Below are 17,877 nucleotides of genomic sequence, written 5' to 3' on the forward strand. Positions count from 1 at the left end.
TTCGGCTGAACAAGGTAAACACCTTCCATTATCTCCAAAAATAGAAGTGCTTCTAAAAGAAATGAATGTATACAGGATTTGTGATTTACAGTTACATTTCTTGGGAGCTCAGTAGTTTCAGCAGGCCGATAGATTGTTAGTGAGAGGTGACGGCACGGCTCTTGCTAGCCAATAGAAATGGCCCAGTATTTAGAAATAATAAACTTGGTATCGGAGATAAATCGCAAATATATCTACAAAGTATGTAAGAAATATAAAAACTCCGTGGCCTGTAGTCCGTAAGCGAACTCTACCGACCGAGCGACGGCCGCTTGTCGGGCGAAGTTAGTGCCAACTTCTGAGGATAGAGAGTGTCACGTGGTCAGCGCAACGGATTCCCACTCTCGTTAATATCGGTTTTCTAGATTGGAAACGATATTTCCTAGAAATAATTCCTCAATTATTCTCAAGAGGCTGGGTGGACCTCGTTCTAGACCCACTGCTTGTCATAAAATCTGGTAGTTCCGGGAAGCGAACCAGGAACTCTGACCACTAGACCACAGAATGGGTCTAGTAAGAAATATTAGTTGTAAATTAAAAGATTATAAATACATCGTGGGTAAGACACTCTGAGATTGTATCTGACAATGTTAATGTACTTCAGCTCTTCACACAAATCAAAAGGAATACGAGTATCGAGACCTATAATAGTTCGATCCAATGCAATTCTTCTTTATTTGCGTACAAACTTAATAGACCAGAGACGGAAAAACAAACCACACACTATCAAAATTAAAAAAAAAACACGTCAATTTATATCATTTGAATGGTTTCTTTAGCTTGGGCCACCGAGCAGAGCGGGCGTCCTGTACATCGCTCTGCGAATAGTGTCTACAGGGGTTACGGTAGTCATCAGTGAGGNGCGATGTTCACTCAACCAACGTCATCCACCACACCAGAGGTGTACTACAAGAGCCCACATGGACAACATCCAATCATCCAACAACAAGAACCAAATCCGATGCAACCAATGAACTACAATGGTACATCACAAAAAGTATCACCACAACTAACAGTAAGTAATTTTCCCTACTTGACTCCAGTGAACCAAACATACATCAACCCATCGCAAAACACTACAAACATGCCAATGCAGTGTGATCAACAAAGCAGGTACACCTTAAGGTTATCATCAACTAGCGAAGACGAACAAGAAGAAATAACCAATAAAATACAGTGGCAACAAGTGCGAAGCAACAAAAGAAAAAATGTGACAAGAGGGCAAGCGAAAGCAGACATAATTAATGAAGTAGAGATAAACAACAGATCTGATCTCCTACCAATCGAGGAAACCACAAACCAAACACAAGAATCCACGAGTCCAAAACCCAGTCGACCTCCTCCTATCTACGTGTATGGAGTAATGAATTACCCCAAAATGATTACACAAATACGTGAGCAACTTGACGACGAACAGTACAACACCAAAAGTTTCGCAAACAGTACCGTAGAAATAGACTGCAATATTCCTGAAAGCTATAGGATATTGGTTAGATACTTCAAGGAAGAAAACACAGTTTACAACACCTACCAACTAAAAGAAGACAGGGCTTACCGAATCGTAATAAAACAATTGCATCATACAATAGACTCAAATGAAATAACAGAAGAACTACTTAAGTTAGGGCACAAAGTGAGATATATCACAAACGCCAAACACAGAATAACTAAAGAACCACTAAATCTATTGTTCGTAGATCTGGAACCAGCCAGCAACAACAAAGAAATATATAAAGTCGAAAATATTCAAAATGTAAGAATAAAAATAGAACCTCCACACAAGGGAAAAACAACATAGTCCAGTGCATGAGATGTCAACAATATGGCCACTCCAGGTCCTCCTGTAACAGACCCTACATATGCATCAAATGTGGAGGACCGCGCAGTAAAACCAGTTACAAAAAGAGTAAGGACACACCAGCAATATACGCCCTATATGGCGGAAGCCACAAGGCAAACTACAAAGGATGTGAACACTATCAAAAATTCGTTAATGAGTATAACTCAAAGAAGACCAGTGTCAGAAAACCACTAACAATATACGAAATTCCTAACATTCAACTAACCAACTTCCGTCAACAATACAGCAGTTACGCTAACGTAGTCAGCAACAAAATGAATGACAGTGTAACACCACAAGAAACAAACAATGTGCTAACACAATTCTTAAATCAGTTCAAGTCAATGTTCAATCAACTTACACAAACTTATAGAAAACAAAGAATACTGCTCTGCAGTTTTTCTTGACATCAGTCAAGCGTTCGACAAAGTTTGGCACAAAGGACTGCTGCATAAAATTAAAAACCTTCTCCCAATATCATATTTTCGAATAGTAAAGTCCTACCTACAAGACTTCCAGAAACTACGTGTATACAATTACTTCAGGCGTACCACAGGCGAGTGTACTTGGACCAATTCTCTACATACTATACACATCCGAACTACCAACATCGCAAAAAACTGTAATGGGGACATTCCGTGACAATACAGCTATACTTGCAAGTCACAGCAGCATCCTACATACAAGAACACCTCAATCAACTTCAAAATGGAGGGTTAAAGTAAATGAGGCTAAATCAACGCATGTAATATTTCGATTGAAGCATGGGGACAGTCCAACAGTGCGAATCAGCAATATCGTAATACCACAAAAGAGCACCTAGAGTTACACATGGATAATAAACTAAACTGGAGAGAGCATATGCAAAAAAAGAAAAACCAGAGAGTAATGAAAAACAAAGAACTAAACTGGCTAATCAGCGGCCTCCGTAGTCTAGAGGTAACGTTCCCACCTCATGACTCGTGGTACGCGGGTTCAAAAACCCGGCGGAGGTCGTTGAATTTTTAAGGGGAGGAAAAATTCAGGGAACAAGTCCTGCGGGAGGGACTTTGAGCTGTGTGTACTGTGTCGTAACTTTACGGCACGTAAGAGAACCTCATATCCCCAAAGGGGATCACTGAGCCAAATTCCAGGACGTTTCCCGCCCAACGATAGTCTCTAAGGCCTCTGATAGATGGGGGAAGCATTATAGATACCGCCAAGCCAGTAGAGGCCGAACTCGCTGGCTCGGTCGGGACTGATGGTACGCACCAATATCGGTAGGGTATAGAGACTGGTAGAATATCATAGAGGGAAGCACAATGGACCAATACTGGTCTAAGTGCATGGGGAAACCCACCCTCTCTAAATAACTAACTAACTAACTAAACTGGCTAATCGGCAGGAAGTCAAAACTGACAATGGAAAACAAGATCCTAATTTACAAAGCTATAATCAAACCAATATGGACGTACAGCATTGAACTATGGGGATGTGCCAGTAATACCAACACAGCCATCATACAGAGACAGCAGTCAAAAATATTCCAACAAATAGTGAACGCCCCGTGGTATATAACAAATTACACACTTCACAATGACCTCCGTATCCCTACAATCCAAGAAGTCATCAAAACAAAAACTGCCAGGCACATACAAAACATAGAAGATCACCCAAATTCACTACTCAGCCAAATACTACAACCAGTCAACAGGAGACTCAAGAGACAGTGGCCAACAGATAATAATTGAAAACTCTGAGGTAACATCGCTTGACGTTAACCTCAAAACACCTCAGCTGTAGCTAGGATACCTAGCACGGATCAACACATTAGCTTACAGAATGCACTGTATTCTGATTGCTGATCACGTTCATTATTAAAAAAATATATATATAATTTGAACATAATAATATCATTCAATTTGTTTAATTCGTTTAGGGGTGGAGTCCAACTGGATCCACTCGGCACGGCAGCCACTGATTGGTCTATTGTAGCCTGCCCCGGGTGATTATGATGATGGAGAATTTGGTGGAATGAAGATTGGCAGGGGAAACTGAAGTATTCGGAGAAAACCCGCCCCAAAGCCACTTGTCCACCACAAATCCCACTTGACCTTAACGGGATCGAAACAGGGCCGCTGCGGTGTGAAGCCAGCGATTAACCGCTTGAGCTATGGCGAGGTCTTTGTGTTTATTGCCGAACAAACTTAACAGCACAACGGCCAATTACAAAGTTAGCAGGAGTACATAGAAATATACAAAAATAATTAAAAAAGCAATAATAGCATTATTAATAATTCCATTAACAGAATATCAAAACTACCTTCAAGAAGCAAGAAAAGTAAAAACTTATATATTAACAGCGAAGTCACTTAATATCTTAATGACTGGAACAACCATGGCTAGGATAAAATATGACATCAAGAAACATTTCAAGTTTTAAATTTATGAGTAGGTATACAATAATGTGACATGTAGACCCATTCCCAGGCAACGCCCGAAATACGCTCACGCAACAATAGAAAATTTATTGCAGGAATTGTTTTCTATGTCGTCCGCGCCATTCCCTTGCTAGACACTGGGTCGCCAAACACATCCCGCACCTCACACCCACACACACACACACACACACACACTCACTCACCCTCCATCTTCCATAAAAAAATACCCTGAATCACTTATATGAGCGGAGTGCTCCTCATTGCAGGCGGCTAATCATCAGAAGGAATACCGGAGGACTCAGTCTTCTAGCAGCACCAAGAGCTAAGTTCTACGCTGGACGCTGGACCAACATGAGAGCCCAACTGAAGAGGTGACGACTGCGGTGGATCAAGATGATAGACACACAAACTGTTTTGTTGTATTTCGAAATGTATTGAAATTGTAAATTAACCAGTGTATTGTGATTGGTGATTGATGACATGTACGCAATGTAAACTTTATCACTAAAGCATTAAGCACACATGCTAGGGAAACGTTAGGGAATCGCCCGTCTGTTTTGTTTGCCGGACCGCTGGCTAGAAGTCAGTGCGTATCCGGAAGGTCCTGCGACCGGCCATCTCGACACAGGTTTTCTTGGTTTTCCTCTGTCTTGTAAGCAAATGCTGAGATGGTTCCCAAATTCCAAGTTGCTGCCGAATGCTTCTCATGCAGCCCTCCAGATTTAAATTCTTCAAAATTACGATCCCGTGCTGTCAAAATTACCAAATTATACACGTAAACTCTAATTTTTGAAATTTAAAGCTCCGCGGCCCCTGTCTCTCAACTCTCTAAAGTCGTTGCTTCTAATCATCTTAACGCCTACACTTTCACTTTACTCTTACCAGAAAGACGAGCGGGCAAAGCCTGGGAACCTTCTTAAATCGATGCTCTTTCTTTCTTTCTTTCTTTCTTTCTTCTTTCTCTCTCTCTCTCTCTTAGAACACATTCCCGCAAGAGTGTACCGCTGAGCAATAGGATGTCCACTTCTAGGAAATGGGGCGGTAAACATTCCAACAAATTACTGAGAGGCGGTACTTTCCTTGGGATCCGTGAAGAGTGGATATAAGAGTTTCAGGTTCCGAAGGAGTACAGAACAGTAACCATGGAATTACTGAATGGGAACAAAGGAGTAAAACGGAGTGAGGTGTGATGTATGCTGTGGTTACAGTGTGACTTATAATTCCGTTGCCAGGACACGACTAGTGAACACTGAGAAAACTTAACGCGTCGTAGTGATTTGTGAAATGGGTAAATAGCGACAGCTCTATAATTGATTGTGAATAACGGAGATTGTAAAATAATGTGTTAAAAAATCCAATCATCCAATCCAGAATCCGCTATTATTAGTCACTGAGGCATTAACACCTAACAACAATAATAATTCACTCCAGTTCCCTATTTACTTATATTTACACGACAGTCCAAAGACTGAAATAATAATAATAATAATAATAATAATAATAATAACAATATTAATATTAATTATTATATTAACGGAAACAAACATTCCTAAAATCATAAAATATTATATGTTTTCAGTAATTGAAATAATGCAAGTAAACGGGTTATAAGTGAACGTTCATTATAGCGTAATGTTGATAAAGATACAAATTTATGGAACACGCTGTATTTCAAGAGATGCTATGTCAGAAGCCTGCTCTAACTGCAGACAGCGCGCTTCCTCAACACATTATATAGTGCAGCAGGTTCTCCTTATACCGAGAGGAATAACAAGAGAGCGAGAGAGAGAGAGAGAGAGAAATAACATATAAAGAAAATCCCAATAAAAATAAGTTAAAATTTTTATAGAGCGGAAACCGTTTTGAAAACTGACAAAAGTTGTAGCCTTTTTATGACGTCGGATGGAAACATCTAAATACGAACTGTAGTTGTCCCAGTAGCACCAACTGTAGTTACACCAGTAGCACCGACTTTAGTTGTCCCAGTAGCATCAACTGTAGTTGTCCCAGTAGCACCGACTGTAGTTGTCCCAGTAGTACCAACTGTAGTTGCACCAGTAGCACGAACTGTAGTTACAACAGTAGCACCGACTTTAGTTGTCCCAGTAGCATCAACTGTAGTTGTCCCAGTAGCACGAACTGTAGTTACAACAGTAGCACCGACTTTAGTTGTCCCAGTAGCATCAACTGTAGTTGTCCCAGTAGCACGAACTGTAGTTACAACAGTAGCACCGACTGTAGTTGTCCCAGTAGCACCAACTGTAGTTGCACCAGTAGCACCGACTGTAGTTGTCCCAGTAGCACCAACTGTAGTTGCACCAGTAGCACCGACTGTAGTTGTCCCAGTAGTACCAACTGTAGTTGCACCAGTAGCATCAACTGTAGTTGTCCCAGTAGCACCAACTGTAGTTGCACCAGTAGCGCCGACTGTAGTTGTCCCAGTAGTACCAACTGTAGTTGCACCAGTAGCACCGACTGTAGTTGTCCCAGTTGCATCAACAGTAGTTCACACAAAGGTAACAACTGCACGTGTTTTCTCATCTATAATCCACGTCTACAGACCGAAACAATGGATTTGTTAATATTCCATGAAACATAACTCCGTGACTTGAGTCCGCAAATGAACCATACCGACCGAGCGACCGCCGCTTGTCGGCGAAATTTAGTGCCAAGTTTTGCGGATAGAGGGTGTCGCGTTTCAGCACAACGAATCCCCACGGCAGTTAATTTCGGTTCTCTAGACCGGTGCCGCTATTTCCTTGAAATAGCTCCTCAATTATCATCACGAGGCTGAGTGGACCCCGTTCCAGACCCACTACTTCTCCGAAAAACCTGTTAGCTCCGAGAATCGAACCCGGACCTCTGGATCTGTAGCAAGGAACCCTGACCACTAGATAACAGAGGCGGTCAAAAGTAAAGCTATCCCTGTAACAGGCCGTGGAGGCCCATAGAGTTGTGAAAGGTTGAGGTTCCCACATTATCTAGACAATCGGCTGAAATATGGCGGTAAGGCTATCAGTCTTACGCGCAGCCTCCTAAAATTGTGAATTCTCTTACAAATATTTCTCAGCAAAGGTTTGCAAACTTTTGCTATTGATACTCACTATGAGCCTGTGTGTAGTGCATACCGACCTGACAAACGTCTACTCCCACTGCATGTCCCTGGGTACAGCAGAACCTCCATGTTTCGAACCCATGGCATTTAGAACTCCCAGTAATCAGAACTGACCGACTTCCAGTACGAGTACAAAAAGATGGCATCTACAAAATGAAACGAATTTATTCTATCCAGTTTAATTCAGCGACTGGCTACGGGCTGGATGATCGAGGGGTCGGAGTTCGAGTCCCGTTAGGAACAAGCATTTTATCTTCTCCACGTCGTCCAGACCGGCTTTAGGGCTCACCCAGCCTCCCATCCAATGGGTGTATGGGGCTTTCCCCCGGGGGCAAAACGGCAGGGGCCTGAAGCTGACAACTCATTTCCAGCTAGTGCTGAGGTCAAGAAAATGTGGATCTATACATCCACTCTCCTATACGCCTTCATTGCGTAGAGCTCAGTTAAGCACAGGAACAACTTCAGATTTTATATCGTTTAGAGCAATAATTAATTCTTGTGAATCACGGTGTGTCAACGCACCTAGCTCTCTGGGTTGTGAAACACATAATCCGGTCATCACGTGCCTCGAGCACGGTGTGTAATCAAATATCGACGTCATGAGGAAAGTACAGTAATTCACAAAATTTGTAATATATATACAGAAATTTTATCCATAATTTTTTCTAATAAAATATTTTACTAAGATATTTGGATTTTTAATTTGAAATCCTGTGATCCAAATGATCCAATATTCAAAAACACAAGTGCTTTAATTGGTTTGGACTACCGATAGTACGCAGTATTTGTATAGTTGCTGTGTTTCAGGACATTAACAATGGTCCTGTTTTTTATTTAAAACACACGAATACTTCGGGACTGGAATGTGTCTACGTCATCAGATAGAATTCTACTTTTACTTGATGACGGAAAGAGAACCCAGTGTCCGAAATGTTTTTTAAATAAAACAGGATAATGGGTATGTCCAGGAACACAATAAATGTATTAATATATCATCGTTACAAAATTAAATCTTATTTATTGTATTTGCGGCTGATTAGTTCCGAAGGCAATATGCTTCCAGGAAGTGTAATTTATAGCACAGAATTTCATTGTTACGTATTTACCGTTGCAGGAAGATGAGAAAGCGAACAGGAAATAGCGATTTTGGTTATCACATTAATAGAAAATTCTTGACTTACTGAGTGATTTAAGGGCACAAGTCAGAGGTCATTATTTTAAAAATTTCATCAGGAAGTCCTCAGAGGATTGTGAATTTCTGATTTTGCTTCTTGGTCACCATATGCCAAAAAAGGAAAAAGCTGAAGGAAACAAGTGTCAGTGCAAGGAAGAATGACTAAACAGGCTCCAAAAATCGTCTCCACTGACTGCAAGCACGAACCGCAAAAGCCTGCAATCCCTTTGAAGTGCCGATTTAATCATGTAAATGACTGTTCGTGCAAGGCGCGTCCCCACTACCGGTCTTACCTTTGCTAAGCTTTCGTAACATTTCGTACATTCGTTGGTTACGCAACCTAAGACCCTCCACTGTGTGCTCGTCCAATCAAGCAATTATTGCGTCCTTCGCGTTTAGCGAATGCTAGCGGGAAAGTGTGAAACAGACCTCGCGCGAAATTAATTAAGCACCGTGTCATGAAATGTGTGCGAGAGTGGAGATTCTTGACATCCTAACGGTAGAAATAATAATTTTAAATTAGGAGACCCAAAAAGTAAAAAAGTAAAGCTATCCCTCTAACCGGCCGTGAAGGCCCATAGGGTTTTGAGACGTTGAGGCTCCCACATTTTCTGGATAATCGGCCCAAAGATGGCGGCGAAGTTATCAGTCTCCTTTCGGCCTCAGAAACGTTCGTGGTACTCTTCTCTGTTAGAGGCTGAGTGAACTCCAGGACTAGTGGAAGGCTTATATCAATTTAAAAAATTCAATGACCCATTCGAAAATAGAACCCACGACGTTTCGGCATGTAGTATAGTGCCTCAGACAACTACTGCTATACTATATATATATATATATATATATATATATATATAGTGACATATGGGCCGTTTCTATAACAATAGGGCATGTCCGTAAACATTCTCACAGCAAAGAATGCAAGCAACAATAGAAGATCTGCCGTTCCTATGTGGCGGCCGGTAACCCCCCCCTTTAAGACGTGACAAAAATGTAGGAGAAACTGTGTTTTATATGCGGCCTGCGCCAAGCAAACGCACGGAACAATAGGACGTCTACTGCTAGGCAACGAAGCTGTAAGCATGCATCATTCATCGTAGCTCTAGTAATTAGAGGTGACAGTCCTCCTACGCGGAGTAGGGGAAGTATTGGTCGTGGCGGGGAGAGCTCCAGCATGCCGACAAGAGTGGCGGGGAATGCAGTACAGGCGTTTGCAAAAGGAAATAACTTCTTACCTCATTGTGTTGCATAGTGATGGTGGTTTAGTCTCGTTGATGTTCACACATCCAATATGAAGTTTTAAGTGCCGAATGGCAGACTATTATGCACTATACACTATTAAAGACCTTTCACTGTTATATACATGAAGAGTTTATTTACATATTACACGGGCCTATTCTAAAGGGGCAACACCGGCAATGTCCGATTATTTTTTGTTTCCTTCCAGCGGAACTCGTTTCAAAATAATTTTCTTTAATGTGGAGATGCATCCCTGAAAATCTAACGTTTTCTTAAACTTTTCGTGAACATTTTTCAGGGTAGGTCTCCGTTTTTCGACTATGTATGATGGCGAGCACAAGACATGGTTTATACAGAATATAAGAAAAACGACCCCCATAGTGGAAGAGCCAGACGCAAGTTTTAATTAAGACACATAAAATGAATAATCTTAACAAGTTTTAGTGTGTGTAAATTTTAAATTTATTATAGTTGACAAATACGCACTTTTTAAATACTTTTATAAGGACATATAAAGGCAAGCAATGAAATAGATTAGCGTAATTAGGGCACCTGATGATGGCACTATGTTGCCGAAACATGTCGTGAAGTAACAGGTGAAACTGAATGCACTACAAGACGGCCACTGTATACATATCATGGATGAAAATCAGTGCAACAGGACGCCAAAATACAACATTATAAAATATTGTCACTGTCACCACTTGACTTCTGGCCCAATACTTCAATGCGACGTCTCAACTATCTTTGGCTGTGGTTGGATCTCAACTGCCTTCGGCGACGGCTTTCCCAATACTGACTTCTTGTTGTCTTGTTGTTGTCTTCTGTCTCTGTAGCTCTTGGCTTATGTCGGTGTTCTGCGGACTGGATACCAGACACCATTCCTCACTGTTTCGTTTCTACTGTCCGCTGTTACGTAACGGGCGCAACGAACTCTCTGTACATTTCTGGGGAGACGCGTTCGTTGCTTCTGCATTGTCTACGCAACGGCTCCCTGTTCTTTGCGTTACCATGGAAGTGCCTATTCCAAACTGACGTGTTCGGCAGTCCGTTGCCTCGGGAACGCTCCTTCGCAACAGTCTGTTTGTATTCGACTTGTCGCTGTTGGAACTCAACAATTTCCATTGTAGCCGTTGCGCGGCGATGGACGTAAGGTAACGCGTCACAATATTAATAGAGCAATTAGAGAATAATACATTCAAATACGACTCCTAGAGTGAAAACGTTTTAATTTGGCTGTACAAGGAAGAAAGCTCTTCAGACGTCAACTGTCAGCTCTAAGTACTAGAGCTATAAGTAAAGAAGACGGTGTTCTCCATGGAGCCCGTCCAGAGGAGTTATCTTGAAGACAATCGGCGCTACGAGTCAGTCAGATCCCAGTAGGAGATAGCCACGGAAAGTTCGTAGTAGAAAAAAATTAAAGTCGGCCTGTGAAGTCTTGACTTGTGTTTTGAAGATTTTATTTATGTGTTATAAGTACTGTAATCTTGGAAGTATTATTATTAATTGTAGTTTCGATTTGTAAGTGAGCAATAAATCCAATTACCAATCAGAAACCTGTCGTTAGTCACTGATACACATTATATCAAATAACCTGTCCTCAATTTTAACACGGAGGGTTTTTTAGTTTCGCCATTGACCGGACCAAAATGCCTCATAAATCTGCCTTTCCTTCACTTTCTGAAATATCTCTGAAGTTGCTTTATATGACGCAGTGCTACAGGTCGTGGCATCGTCACTGAAACTACAAGATGCTCTTGACAACACCCGCATAGCGGAAATCTCGCTGAACGCATGACAGTTTACCTACGCAGGATATGACGCGAGATTGAGGATATTTTGGACAGACACTGGGCTGCATCAGTTAAGTACACTGAAGACAGAAACGACGAATGAGTGGTGTAACCGAAACAGGTGATAACCATTTAGAGAACACAATATTTTGGTTGGGAAATCTGAAGCCGCTACTACTCAGTTGTCACATTCCAGGATTTCTAGGTTTTAGTATTTGTTGCCATGGTGAACACAAAATTTCTTGAATATATAGTGTACAGGTATCGCTATAACAGACCCTGGAGACCCATAAGGTTTTGAGACGTTCAGGGTCCAACATTTTCTTGACAATCGTCTCACAGATGGCGGTGAGGTTGTCAGCCTTACGCGCCGGCAGCCATTTACATGCCAGGAATATTGCTGGTAGTCATTTCTGTTAGAGGCTGAGTCGACCCCAAGAGCATAGTGCGGCTGGAAGGATTAGGTCAATTGAAAAAAAAATTACCTCATTGGGACTCGAAACCGCGACCTTACAGCTAGTAGCACAGTGCCTGAACCACCTACGCTCTGAACACAAATTTTCTTCGTGACCCGGACCTCAAACAGAAGAATTTAAAGGCTAGATTCACCTACTGAATCTGGGATATTTATGGGGGAACGTCATGAAGTTTTACTAAACATTAACTACATTTAAGATGGGCACCATATGTGACGCGTACAATATTCAAACAATATTCTAATTCGTCCCACGTAAACTCGAAGTTTTCGGTGCCTACTTCTGCAATATCAGCACCAATCCTTCATTTAATTGCTGACGTTCACATTGCAGGTGCGTAGGCACAGTTTCGTACACAACCGTATAGAGAAACGTCATATGGCGTGATTTTTGGTGATCTGGCCGGCCAAGGATTGACTTTTCACGACTAATTCCTTGACTTGACGAGTGACTGACATTGTAATGATTCACAAAGATTAGTGTAGTGCAGTGACAACTAACGGATACTAAATGAAACGTTAGGATTTTCACGCACAGATAGCACAAGCATAGTACGTGAATTGCGTTTCTACAAATTGTTAGCTAAACTTCAATTTGCGAAGATAATTTGTGTTCATCTGTATAATTCAAGAGATGGTTGGAGAATGGCAGCCTAAGAGACTGAAACCTTGAAGTTGGTAGAGTATTTGCCATTAATGTTATCTGACCTCTTATTCCAAGTCAGAACAATTCTATGTTCCTTAACAATAATATTGCAGCTGCAGATATGACTAACAACATTCAAGGTTTTAAGGAATTTTTACGATGGCAAAAGTGCAAATAAATAGTCTTAAACGTTGCAGAAATTGCACTTCCGGAGTTCAATGTAACGAGAATATAATGAAGCACGAGCAAGGATACGAAATGAGATCGACTTGGCCTAACTACAGAATTTACTTCAATACAAGACAGATTGGAAGCCCGTATCGCTGAACATTGCAAAAATGCCCCATTAACTAAAAGTATTCCATTCTATATATATTTTTTTTTTGACGTCGCTGATACAGCGAAACCTCAACCATTTAGAGTTCATATAAAATACGGCAATCTTAAGCAGGCAGCCAACTTAAGAAAAATTATATGCCACATTTCTGTGCGTGTGGTAGCTATTTTTTTATTTTTTCTTGCTCCCACTTCGGAACACAGGACTGATTTCTCAGTTTCATGATCATTTTACAGACGATAGAACTCCCTGGACGGGTGATCAGCTCGTCGCGAGGCCTCTACCTAAACACAGAACAACACAAATACAGAATAAATTCATACACACACCAAACACGCATGCCTTGTGTGGATTCGAACCCACGATCCCGGCTTCCGAGCGAGAGAAGGCAGTACTTAGACCTCTCGCCTACCGTGACCGGCTGTTGTAGCTACAGGCCTATACTATTGCCCCGATAAAGGTCATTTCCTTTGGGCTAAATTTCTGGAGACATATCAGACTGAGAATGTTAAAGAATTCTTTGCTTGTTCTACAAAATATTGTGTCCTTTCATTGCCGTGTATCTCCTGCCAGCCCCCGGTTCACACTCCTGTCCTTGCTGTGTTTCCAGCAGGCGCATTTGCAACACACAGCTCTGGACCAATGGACTTGGTGCTCTTGTTTATAAACAAACTTTCTTTATCTCACTCGCTGGAACTCCATTTGCACTGAGCACATTGCAAAATTGGATTAATTAATGTAGGTTGCATAAATTGTCGTGGCAACGTGGGTGGACATTTAGGGAAGAAATCACGTGATATAACATCACAAAATAGATAAAATATATAATTTACCTGTGCTTAATTGAATAAGCACCAGGCCATGAAGAAATAAGGGAGTGGATATATAGCTCCAGTATTGCTAACCTCAGGACGACATACAGATGATTGTCCAGGGTCACACCCCGACCGGTTTATACTTGGGTGAAATGTCCCTGGTACCCATTGGACAGGAGACTGGGTGGGCCTCACAGCTGCTCTGGACACTGTGTGGAAAAGTATCTTGCCCTGTATGGAATCGAACCGCAAATCCTCCGGTGTTCAGCTCATTGGTAGTCACTGTGCTGACTGAGCTACCCCGGCTCCCTACCTGAACTAGACACGTGACAGGAATTTACTTTGGAAATCCAAAAATCCTTTACGCAAAGAGCTGGCTGAAATTTTTATCGCAAAATGGTATAAACGGCCGAAGACCCTAAAAAATTTTCATCATTGCTTTCATGTTATTATGCAGGCTGCATCTAGTTGTGAGAATTCCATTGTCTGTCTATCGCAAACAAAATGAAGAAAGGAGGTTTAGCAGAGAGGTACAAATTGTAGATTCCTGAAGAGATTTCTGTTTGCACACAGTGGTTCCAGAAACTTGTCTTTCTGTGTGCCATCACGGAAAGGCTTACTTTTTCACAGAACTATAGCTTGAAATTCTAGAACGTGGACGTAATAAAACATTGAAAGGTGGTCAGATTAAAGAGGGATTTCCAGGGTCAAATTCATAGGACTTTGTTAGTTCCGTAAAAGTGAGGCCAATTATGACAGTGGCCGATTTTTAGGAGTGCAAACTTTACAAGTTTCAACAAAGACGCCATACATCGTCATTATTGGCTTTGCGTTTGTCTGCTGTTGCCTTCCTTTTGTGGAGCGTTAGTGAAGTTTTCGGACCGCCCCTGTGGTCTAGTGGTCAGAGTTCCTAGCTACAGATCCACAGGTCCCGGTTTCGATTCCCGGCGCTACCAGATGTTATGAGAAGTAGTGGGTCTGGAACGGGGTCCACGCAGCCTTATGAAGATAATTCAGGGGCTCTTTCAAGAAGTTAGTGGCTCCGGTCTAGAAAACTGAGATTAACGGCCGTGGGGATACGTTGCGCTGACCACGTGACACTCTCTACCCAGTATGTTGGCACTGACTTCGCCGACAAGCGGCGGTCGCTCGGTCGGTATAGTTCACTTGAGGACTACAGGTCACGGAGTTCTTTTTTTTTTTTGCTTCATTTATTTAATGAAGTTTTCAGTACCGCAGTCTCAGTGCAGAGTTCAGTGGTAGGATCGCAGAGGGATGTTGAATTGGAGGTCATACGTCGTAGCCTAACTGTGGTACTACCTCGGCATCTGCCTGGAGAGACTGAGGAAACCCACAAAAAAACTCTGCCTAGAACGTTACCATTACATTAACTTTATCGTTATGCACCTGTTCGCGTCACAACCTGTCTGTCTGTCCCCATGTAAATGCTCGCGAATCGCTAAACGGATTTTCATTAAATTTGAAAACGAGGAGTTCTGCTAAAAATTGCGATAACATTGTAATTATATAGTTAAAGTAATATAGTATTAATGGACACTTTATATGAAGGCCAAAATGATTTCCTGGGTGCATCTATGCCATAATTCATTGCGCACTTATCGGACTGAAAAATGTTTCACGCAAATTCTTAGATGCATGAAATATAAGTTTCATCTCACATACAATTTTTGGACAAGTCTCATTGTTTTGAGGTAATCAAAACAGTTATCTTTATGCTCTCTAGAAACAATGTCACAGAAAAGTTCCAGAATTCTTGCTTAATATGTATCAGGCTGTGGAGGCTCATAGTTCTGTGAGACGTCGAGGCTCCCACACTTTCTAGACAATCGGCTCAATGATGGAAGCGAGGTTGTCGGCCTTACGTACCGGCTGACCTTTACCTCCACCCCCCCTCCCCATGAAAATGTTCCTGATACTCATTTCTGTCAGATGCTGAGTCGACCCCAGGGCCACAGTGCGGCTGGAAATATAAGGTCAGTTTAAATTCTAGTGACCTCATCTGTAAAGGAACCCGCCACCTTCCGACTTGTAGCTTAGTGCCTCAGTCAAATTGCACTACCGCGTGCCTCTTACTTCATATGTACATAAAGGCATTCATTGCCCTATTACAGCCAATATATTTATAGAAAAGTGAACGTACTTAGGTTTATAATTTCACGAAACAAATAACAGACCCAATATTTGTTACTTGCCTCCAGAACTTACACAGGGAACTGAGTTAACATGAGGAACAACCCCCAGTAAGCTCTGAGGGACACTAAAAGTGGCTTAGCGGTCCAAGTGCCCACTTGCTAACACTACAAAGCCACAGTAACACGGCATCAACAATGAAATCCCATCACATTCCCTCCATTGTTGCAAAACGCCTGTTATGACATTATATAGAAGCGGCCACCCCTACCTAGAAGGGAGATTACCCCTGAGCAGAAGTGACTCATCCCATAGTCTCGTTGTCCAGATATAGTCCTATTCCTGTTCAACCCTCTCACGGGTTCTGTTGTCACACGCCCAAACTCCCGTCTCTCTTTTCGCGTGTTTCATAATTTCTCTCTTCATCACTCAGGGTCCAGTGATGGAGGCGAACAGACGCTATCAGCGGAATTCATTAATTTTAAAATTATAACCTTGTAGCGAAGAAGGCCTGACAAGACAACATCATTACCCTCACGGCAGACTCGTACACATTACATAACATTAAAGTTCAAGTAACCCCGAGAAAGGCCGCGCCATAGCTCAAGCAATTAGTCTCTGGCTTCCCACCGCGTCGGGCCGGGTCAAGTGGGATTTGTGGTGGACAAAGTGGCGCTGGGACAGGTTATCTCCGAGTATTTCGGTTTCCCCTGCCAATCTTTATTCCACCAAATTGCCCATCATCATAACCACCTGGGGCAGAATACAATAGGCCAATCAGTGGCCGCCGTGCCAAGTGGGCGCCGTCGGACTCCACCCCGCACTAAGAGAACCGGGAAAAAGTCTTATCAGGACGCGATACCAAAGTACCAAAATCTACGCAACCCGTCAGAACATCAAGAAGGGTCCCAACGGGGCGAGCTACCCTCAGTCACATTTACTGTAAACTCAACTAAATAGCGGTCACACGAAAGTCTAAATAAGTCACATTAATATAAATTAATAAATGTCTAGAAAAGCGAAATTAACGGCCGTGGGGATCCGTTGCGCTGACCACGCCACACCCTCTATCCGCAAAAGTTGGCACTAACTTCCCCGACAAGCGGAGGACGGTATAGTTGGCTTGTGGACTACAAGCCACGGAGTTTCTTTCGTTTAAAATTTTAAGTTTTATTCAATTTTACGCAGCAATCATCGCCTAGACTCACTCAGTCACTCGTGGAGTTGAGCCCTTCTTGAGAAGCCGCAAGTTATGCACCTACTTAAGAACTTCCCAGCATTTTATGGGACCCGAAGGCTCACTACCGTGTTCAAAAGAGCCTTCCACTGGTCCTTATCCTAAACCAGATCAATCCAATCCATATCATCCCATCCTATCTCTCTAAGATCCAATCATCTCCTAGACGGATATTTTTAATAACAATACAGTATTTTAATACTAACAATATATACTTGGACTCTATATGCTGGTGACGGGTTATATAAGGGCACACGTGGTGTTTGGGAGCCGGGACAGCTCAGTCGGTATGGAGACTGACGACGGAGACGTCGGACTTCGACGTCCAGTAGGGTAAAGAATATTCACTTTTCCACGTCGTCCAAACCGATTCTGGGGTTCACCTAACATCTTTATAAAGTGGGTACCGTGGGCTCTTTCCCGGGAATAAAGCGGCCGAGACGTGAAGCTGACCACTCATCTACAAGTAGTGCTGAGGTCAAGAAAATGTGGATCCCTACCTCCCCTTCCCCATACGTCTTTATGGCGTAGTGCTTAATTACTTGAACACAGAGACAACTTTGATTTTTAATTTTCGTTTTTTTTTACTCTTCGGTTAT

The sequence above is a fragment of the Cryptotermes secundus genome, unplaced genomic scaffold, assembly GCF_002891405.2.
Source record: "Cryptotermes secundus unplaced genomic scaffold, Csec_1.0 scaffold6, whole genome shotgun sequence".
In the NCBI taxonomy this organism is placed as follows: domain Eukaryota; kingdom Metazoa; phylum Arthropoda; class Insecta; order Blattodea; family Kalotermitidae; genus Cryptotermes; species Cryptotermes secundus.